Genomic DNA, 8,993 nt, shown 5'->3' with positions numbered 1-8,993 from the left:
GAGTCCAAATTATGAGCTGAGTTCCCAGGGTGTGCCCACAGGTCACGTTGGGAAAAGACAAGAGGTAAGAGCGTAAAGAGACTCTTTATGGTTTAAGATCTTAGCTGGGCTTAAAGATGACACCCTTCCAGCTAACAAATGTCTCATTCCATTCTATTTTGGGTGAAGGAGCACTGGGGGTGGGGGGGCACCTTTGTCATTAAATATTCATGTGGATACTATAGCGGAAAGGAGAATGCTGTCTGTTGAATTCCCCTCCCCCATGCCTTCTCAACTACATGAGAAACCAACACCGAGCAAAAACCCGTTTTCTTGGAAAAAGCTCAAGTGTCCCTTCAAATTTAACTGAACTCTAGTTAATACTTCTAGAAAAATGGTGGCTCCTCAGCCTAGAAGCACTCAGGGACTTATGATTGGAAGCAAATGTACGCTCTGTCCCTTTCCTCGGGGTCCTCTGCTTCTGGTCCTGTGGATTTCCTTTAATTATTCTTCTTTAAGTCTCATGTGGACTTGGATCTGTGCCAAATCCATCCTTATTACTCAAACTCTCCCTTATCTTAAACCAGCTGCCTTGAGAGTACTCTGTCATCAAGGTTACTCTCTGCCCTTGAGTGTGGGGATGCCTCTGCTAGCTCCGAGGCCTTTCCTCCATGACATCCCACCTCTGGGGTTATGGGTTGGGCAATGACAGAGCTAGGCAGGAAAGAAAGGGGAGGGGAAACTGAGATGTAAGGAGATGTAATTTTCTTAAGCTGCCAAGGATACTCAGGTCTACATGTACAAATCGTGTGTATACTGACCTACACGACCCCTTCCATTAGAGGACTGGGCCATAGCTCCATAGCACAGTGGCTGCCTGTCATGCCTTTGAAGCCCTCTCTGGCTTCAATTCCCAGCACCGCAGAACAATGACAACAGACCATCTCATGGATAGCACTTGGGAAAACCTGATGTTCTCTCTTCACCCACTCAGGATGTTAGCAAGACTTCCTGTAAAATCGCCTGTTTTAATTGTTTTAAGTTTAGCTGCAAGCTCGGCCCCATGAAGCCCCAGCTTGTTTCGGAGAAAGGTCTAGAACTCACATGGTCCTCTTGCTCCAGCCTCTCAAGTGTGTGCACCAAGTGCAGTCCTCCAGCCCTGAAGATTTTAATTTCTATCGTCATCTCCAGGCAAACAGTGTAAGTTTACATATCAACTCAGCCTTCCTCGTCTAACTCTCTGGTGTGAGGCTGACTTGTTAAAGACGCTCACGGTAACAAGACTGTCCCACCTAATTTCATACCGCCTAGAACTCTAATTCACTACTATAGTAACCATGGGAACAAGTTCCATATTTTTTTATTCACCACAATCACATCCTCTTAAACCCAGAGTGAAACCAGCCATTCCCGCTGGCTCAACTATCCCCTTAACCATTGGTAAAAAGATCAATGCCCGAGTTCAAAAGATACTCTAACCCTCACATGATGGTATATGCAGGTAATCTCAGCACTTAAGTACAGGAAGAGCAGGAATTCAAGGTCATCCCTGGCTACGAAGTCTCCAGCTAAGCAAGGCTCCACAACACCCCATCTCAACACCCTCCTATCGGGCTGTAGAAGACATCCTGGGATGTCAAACACCCCAGGATGTCTTCTACAGACCGACACCCTCCCGCCCTTCCTCTTTATTAAGCTTTATATCCAAGCATTTGAAACCTATACAGAAATAACCAAGGTGAGACTAGAAATGCAAGTCGGAATATCTATCTAGATAAACATTTCAAACAACAAATAATGTCTCTCTCCATAAAAGCTTTCACATGCCCGTGAAGTGAGGAGTCAGAGACATTCTGACTACATGCCTTATGGCACTTTCTGTTTCTAGTTGACCATTTCCCAAAAGTTCATATATAGTTCACAGCTACAGGACACAGATGACATTAGGCTATCGTCAAATGAAACCGGCATGTATATTTCAGTACTAGGTCTAAGCTTTTTCAGGCTGATAAGGACTCAAACCTCAAATCCCAACTTATATAAGAATAGCAAAACTCGGGTGTGGCAAAGCACGCCTCGTTCCAGCACTCAGGAGACAGAGTCAGGTGAATCTCTGGGAGCTCCGGGCCAGCCAGGACCACATAGTGAATTCCAAGACAGCCAAGGGCTATGCAGAGGAGCACAGTCTCAAAACTCAAAATCAACAACAAATACGGTTCAGGGAAAATACATTTGTAATATACTTCTCACAGGGGAGAATCTTTCCACTGAACTAGAACCCAATATCCTGCTAAAGGTCAAGGAACCTCTTATAGGATTGTTAAGACTAGCAGCCACAACTGGGGCAGAGGCAGGGGTAGGGAGGCTCCTGTTATACTAAACTTGAGTATGATTCCCTACCCTGTCCCCCCTTTCTAAGATACTGTGGGTGATTCGCCAATACTATTTTATGGCTCTGTGTGTCCTTGCAATCCAAAATCATGGAAGTGGAAAGGAGGCACTCAATGTAAACCTCCTACTTAAGCTAGGTATTTAAAGAAGGCTCCTTCCCACCCTCCACTCCCCAGGTTTTACCCTTTTACTAACACTAGGTTAGAATTCAGCTTCCCACACGTAAGACCCATCCTAGAGAAGACACAAGAGCTTTGTGAGACCTGGAACATGATGCTGCATTAACTCTCCTCTGAAGGATATCGCCGTTTATAACTCTCCCACATACCGACACCCTGGTTTTAGAGATTTGTAAAATTTAAAGCCACCAAAGAAAAGGAGAATGTGAATCGGCTGGGGGGATTTTTAATCATGAAAACCGGAGGACAAGGGGAACAGTGTCATCTCTTGGGGATAACTTCTAACCTTTCATACTGAAGAATGGTTTCTGTGTCACTCTGCCACTCTCAACCCTTCTGAAAGGGTGAATCAAGACCATAGCACTCAAAGGGATGGATGGCAGGCGGCTGCGTGTTTAGGCCTGTGAAAAGGATCAAGCTAGCAACCGGGACAAGGGATACTCTCATTTTTACACACAACGCCAGATAAAAACGGGAGTCATCGGGCATCAGAGCAGAAGGGAGATGCCGAGTCACCAGTTCCCCTCAGCACCGCTGAGGAACCCTTCAGCCCTCAACCCATTGATTCCCCCTACCCTTCCCGCTCATTCCGATCTTCTGCAGTCCCCACAGCCTTCCACATCCTCCTGCCTGCTACTCACAAATTCCCAACCACTCCTCCCACATTTTCCTCCAGTCCCCCTCCCCTTCCTTCACTTCCCTCCATCCTACATCACTGCCCACTCCATTCCGAACTCAGCCGTCAGCCGCAATCCACCCGGCTTCCAAGCCGCCCATCCGTCCCTCGAGCTCGCCTGCAGACCGGCCCGCGTTCCCGGCGCCCCTAGCTCCCACGCCTCTTCCCAGAGGCGCCCCGGCTCCCCGCCCCCCGCCTCCTCGGTTCGCACAGCTCGGCGCCGGAGCGCTGCTCCACGGCCGCTCGAGAGCGGCTGCCTGGCAAGGACGAGGCGGACCCCTCCGCCCCGCACCCCAGGCCCATTACCGGCCCCGCCGCAGCCGCTTCTCCCGTCACGGTCTCCGCCGCCCCCGTTACCTACTGAGCCCGTGTGCAAGGAGGGGAGACCGAGGCGTGCCGGCTCCCAGGCCCGTCGCGTGGCTCCCGGGGCTGCGGGGTGTGTGGGCCGGCCGGCAGGCGGCGGGGGGCGGGCGGCTCTGCACTCCGGCTCCCCCGGCAGCAAAGCCCAGAACCGTCCCGGCTCCGGCTAACAATAGGCTCCGGCTGCAGCGCTCTGCCTCTTATAGGCGCCGGCGCGTAGTGGCCGAGGCCCGGGGCAGCCTGGGAAATGGAGTCTACACCCGGCCCACGCCCAATGCATGCCGGGAATCTGAGGCGGCCAGTGCAGCAAAGCCGTCGCCCACCCTGTGGCGTCCGCGGCGGACACCGAGAGAGCGCTTCTAGGGCAGCTGCCCGCCTTGAAGCGGGAGGTTGCAGATCCTCGGCTACACTTCGGCACTAGCCACACGCGGTCTCCGATACAGCTCTGCTTTTCCTCGCACCAGGACCTCACCCCATGCCTGGGGAACCTGATCCTCATGGGGTTGTCCCATATGACTTGCTGCAGCTGGCCTAATTTATAAAAGAAATTACGAGCAATGACCTATTTATTTATATCATGGATCGATTTCAACTTTTTTTTCCCACCCCAAACGGGGTCTCTCTACATGGCTCTGGCAGCCCTGGAACTCACTCTAGTCCAAGCTCGCCTCGCATAAAGGCGTGTGCCACCATACGGGCTGATTTCTTCACGTTCTTAAATTTTTCTTTCATTCTTTTTCTTATTATCATCTCTGATAATCACAGTTTTGCAGTCCATCTTTAAAATGGGCAAAATACAGACCAAAAAGTTTTTTGGGAATTTGTCTAAAACCTATAGCCTTCCTTTCTTACCCTGTTTCTCCGATGACCTACAAGGTCCATCCTGTAGTTCCCCCTACTATATTCTGTCATCCTGCTTTCTTCCACTCATCTCATTCTCATGTTTTGCTTGGAGAGACTGGCGTTTCCTGTAGCTCCGTCAATATTCATCCTCCTACCTCGAGCTTTTTGCCTTTATAATCTTATGCCAACCAGCCACATGTTGGTTCATTTAGCAGCTATTCACATGTCTTTGTATTAGGTTACACATTACAGACACACACACACACACACACACACCCGTTTGGTTTTGAACAGGGGTTTTTGTAGCTCAAGATGGTTTTGAATTTGTTTGTTTATTTGAGACAGGGTTTCTCTGTGTGACCCTGGCTGTCCTGGAACTCACTCTGTAGACCAGTCTGGCCTCGAACTCGAACCCCCATTTTAAAGGTCTGTTTCAGCTTCTTGAGTGCTGGAATGAAAGCCATGATTGAAATAACTGCTTCTGCTGGTGTCTTTCTCTTATTTCTTTGGCATCATTACCAGTTGTATTTGTTGTTTTTGTTGTTTTTTAGTCTTCTGTCTTGACTGGATTCCATAGAACTTGAATTGAAGACATGTTTTGTTTATTTTATTCTCAATACCAAGTTAAAAAGATCTGGTTATTTGACATTTAGGAGTACAGTGAGTATTCATTGGCTAGATGGATGCACGGCAGGATTAAACTATATGTAGGGTGTGTCTGTCTCTGTGTGTGTGTGTGTTTGTGTGTGTGTGTGTGTATGTGTGTGAGCACATGCGCACACTATTCAAATCTTTTCATCAAAAGTACTGGTTCTTAATCCTAGAACATTTTTCTTTCTTTTTTTTTTTTTTTTTTGGTTTTTCAAGATAGGGTTTCTCTGTGTAGCCCTGGCTGTCCTGGAACTCACTCTGTAGACCAGGCTGGCCTCGAACTCAGAAATCCACCTGCCTCTGCCTCCCAAGTGCTGGGATTAAAGGCGTGCGCCACCACCGCCCGGCTCTAGAACATTTTTCATGTAACCAAGAAACTATGAAGCCAGCGCAACTGGCTACAAAGCCCTCTCATCTTTAGAGCTAAGACACTGAGTGGCTTTGAAAAAGTGCTATGAATTCCAGTTGTCTTCATTATGTGGCATCAGAGACAACACTACAAAAGGAGAAACAGCAGACCATGAAAAACCATCTTCAGGGTTTTGTGCACTGATCATCTATCTGCTGAAATTCAGAGGAGACACAATGAAATCCAGGGATCCTTGGGCTTCACTGCCTGAAGATAAACCTGCTTTCCACCCATGTATGCTTGACTCTGAAGAAGCTTGTCTTCCTGAACACCCACATGGTGGCTTACAATCGTCTGTAACTCCAGTTCCAGGAGATCCCTGCTCTCATGACTTGCACTCATGTACGCATACCCACACACACATGCATACACACACCTACACATAATTAAAAATAATGAAAAATAAATCTTAAGATGAACAACCCAGCCCGATATGGTATCACATGCCTTTAATCCCGGCACTTGGGAGGCAGAGGCAGGTGGCTCTTAGTGAGTTAGAGGCCAGCCTGGATGACAGAGTGAGCTCTAGGACACTCAGGGCTACACAGAAAAATCCAGTCTCAATAAAACGGAAACAAGTAAACAGCCCAAAACCTCTGAGCTGGGAGTGGTGCCATATACCTTTAATCCCCCCAGAGGCAGATCTCTGTAAATTGGAGGCCAATCTGGTCTACATAGTGAGTTCCAAGTCAGTCACAGCTACACAGTGAGACCATAAACAAACAAACAAAAGGTCATGTACCTGAAAGGAAAGGCTGAGTAGCAACTAGCAGTGACATGCTTGCATTGCAAGGGGAAAGTTGTGTGCCACCATGTCCAGCTAAATGGTTTCTCAATCATTGGTGTGGGCAAACATGCTCTTTAAAAAAAAACAAAACGTTTTTAAAGCTGTTTTTAAGGAATTTTATGTTTATGGTTTGCTGGGATGTTGTATATTGGGATGACTTTACTCTAAATGGCTTGTAGGTGTATCCCAGGTATTTTTAATTGTCAGTTGCTGTGCAGGCAGAGAGCTAAGTGCTGGCAGGAGAGCGGCATCCTCCTCTCAACAGCTCATCACCAGCTTTCTATATGTAAATACTTGTCCTTCCTCACCTTCCCAAAGGATGATTCTCTGAGATTTATCCGGTTAAAAAGCAAGTTGCAGCTGGACAGTGGTGGCGCACGCCTTTAACCCCAGCAATCGGGAGGCAGAGGCAGGCGGATTTCTGAGTTCGAGGCCAGCCTGGTCTACAGAGTGAGTTCCAGGACAGCCAGGGCTACACAGAGAAACCCTGTCTTGAAAAACAAAAACAGAACAAAAAAAAGCAAGTAGTCATGAAAGAGATCATATAGCCCTCACTGTGGCCAAAGGGTAACCCAACGAGATAGACTGTTGTCCTGCTGCTGACTGCTTCAGACTGAAATGTGGCTTTTTGAAGGATTAAAAGAACTGAGCTGGGGTAGAAGGAACAGCAGAAAGGAGAGTTGGAGAGGCAGGGGTGGGTCGATTGGACAAACAGGGAGGTAGAGAGCCACATGGAGGGACACGGTGGCAGGAAGTTGGGTTAAATTAGCTTGTAGCTGGGAGTCAGCCCCAGCAAAAGGCCAACAGCCATAGACTATACAAATGTCTCCATGTTCCATGTCTTTATAATTAGACCTCAAGTGGGATCCCAAAAAGCCCCTGCAATATATGCATACAGAGGTCAGAAGAGGGCATTGGATTCGTTCCCTAGAACTCCAGTTACAGATGGTTGAAGACTGTCGTGTGTGTGTGTGTGTGTGTGTGTGTGTGTGTGTGCTGGAACCAAACCCTAGTTCTCGATGAACACAGCAAGTGCTCTCTCTCTTAACCACCAAGTCCCTTCTCCAGCTACACAAGGGGGTCAGATCCCCCAGAACTGGAGAGACAGCTGAGAGCCAACCTGGGGGTGCTGGAGGGGATATGCTTTCAACACTGAGCCAACCCTCCGTGCAGTGCTCAGTGAAACATTCTTACCAGGCCATAAAATTGGACAATCTTATTATTGACAATCAATGCACTTAGTGACTGTACTGGATAGTTTTATGTCAATTTGACACAGGCTAAATCATCTGAGAACCTCAGTAGAGAAAATGACTCCATGAGATCAGGCTCTAGGCAAGCCTGTAGCGCATTTTCTTAATTAGTGGTCGATGGGTCCTGCCCATTGTGGGTGGTGCCATCCCTGGGCTGGTAGTTCTGTGTGCTCTAAGAAATCAGGCTAAGCAAGCCATGAGAAGCAAGCTAATGAGCAGTACTGCTCCGTGGCCTCTGCATCAGGTCCTGTTAGAGTTCCTGTCCTGACTTCCTTCAATGATGAACAATACTGTGGAAGTGTAAACCAAATAAACCCTTTCCTATAAAGTTGCTTTAGGCCATGGTATTCATCAAAGCAATAGACCTAAGACAGTGACTAATAATTCCTAGAGTCCTGTAGTGACCCTTCTCCCTTTTATTTCTCAATAATCGCATTTAACTCTTATGTTTGAGTTCAAGGCCAGCATGGTCTACAGAGTGAGTTCCAGGACAGCTCGGGCTATACAGAGAAACCCTGTCTCGAAAAACAAAACAAAACAAACTCTTATGTTTGTATATTGTGGTGGTTGGAATATTCCTGGGTCAGGGAGTGGCACTATTAGGGGGTGTGGCCTTGTTGGAGTAGGCATGGCCTTGTTGGAGGAAGTGTCACTGTGGGTGTGGGCTTTAAGACCCTCATCCTAGCTGCTGGGAGCCAGCCTCCTCCTAAGGCCTTCAAGTGAAGATGTAGAACTCTCAGCTCTGCCTGCACCATGCCTGCCTGGATGCTGCCATGCTCCTGCCTTGATGATAATGGACTGAACTCTGAACCTGTAAGCCAGCCCTCAATTAAATGTTGTCCTTTACAAGAGTTGCCTTGGTCATGGTGTCTGTTCACAGCAGTAAAACCAGAACTCAGAAGTTGATATCAGGAATCTCATTCTATTTCAAGAGAAAAAAATATAGAGAACACCAAATCAAATAGAATATCATTGTTCTGAGAGATCCAAAATTCTAACTATTCTCATTGTCATATACCCTCTTTCAAATAGAAATGTTAAACTATTTAATATAAATATCAATCATCGGTCACATAAGCATAAAATTCCATAGGTTTTTGTTGTTTTGTCTCTTTTGAACCAGGGTCTCACTGGAGCAAAGGATGGCCTCAAACACTGGCTGTATTTGAACTTCTCACCCTTCTAACTCCAAGTGCTAGGATTACAGGCAAGCCTGCCTGATTTTATGTGGTGCCTGGTACTGAACCCAGAGGTCCCTGGATTTCTCATTTTATGTCTAGCCAACATCAGATCTTGCTTCTAGAATATATCTGAGTTATGTGCAAAAGCATAGAAAGGAAATCTTTCCAAATGAGTTTAACTTAAACAGCATTCTGAGGTGAAGAAAGGGATGTGAGCGCAAACACACTACACACACGTACCACATGCACACCACACACACATACCACATGCACACCACACACAC

Source organism: Grammomys surdaster, unplaced genomic scaffold, assembly GCF_004785775.1.
Source record: "Grammomys surdaster isolate TR1022 unplaced genomic scaffold, NIH_TR_1.0 724, whole genome shotgun sequence".
NCBI classification, from domain to species: Eukaryota; Metazoa; Chordata; class Mammalia; order Rodentia; family Muridae; genus Grammomys; species Grammomys surdaster.
The sequence above is the reverse complement of the archived record's forward strand: the minus strand, read 5'-3'. Positions refer to the sequence as shown.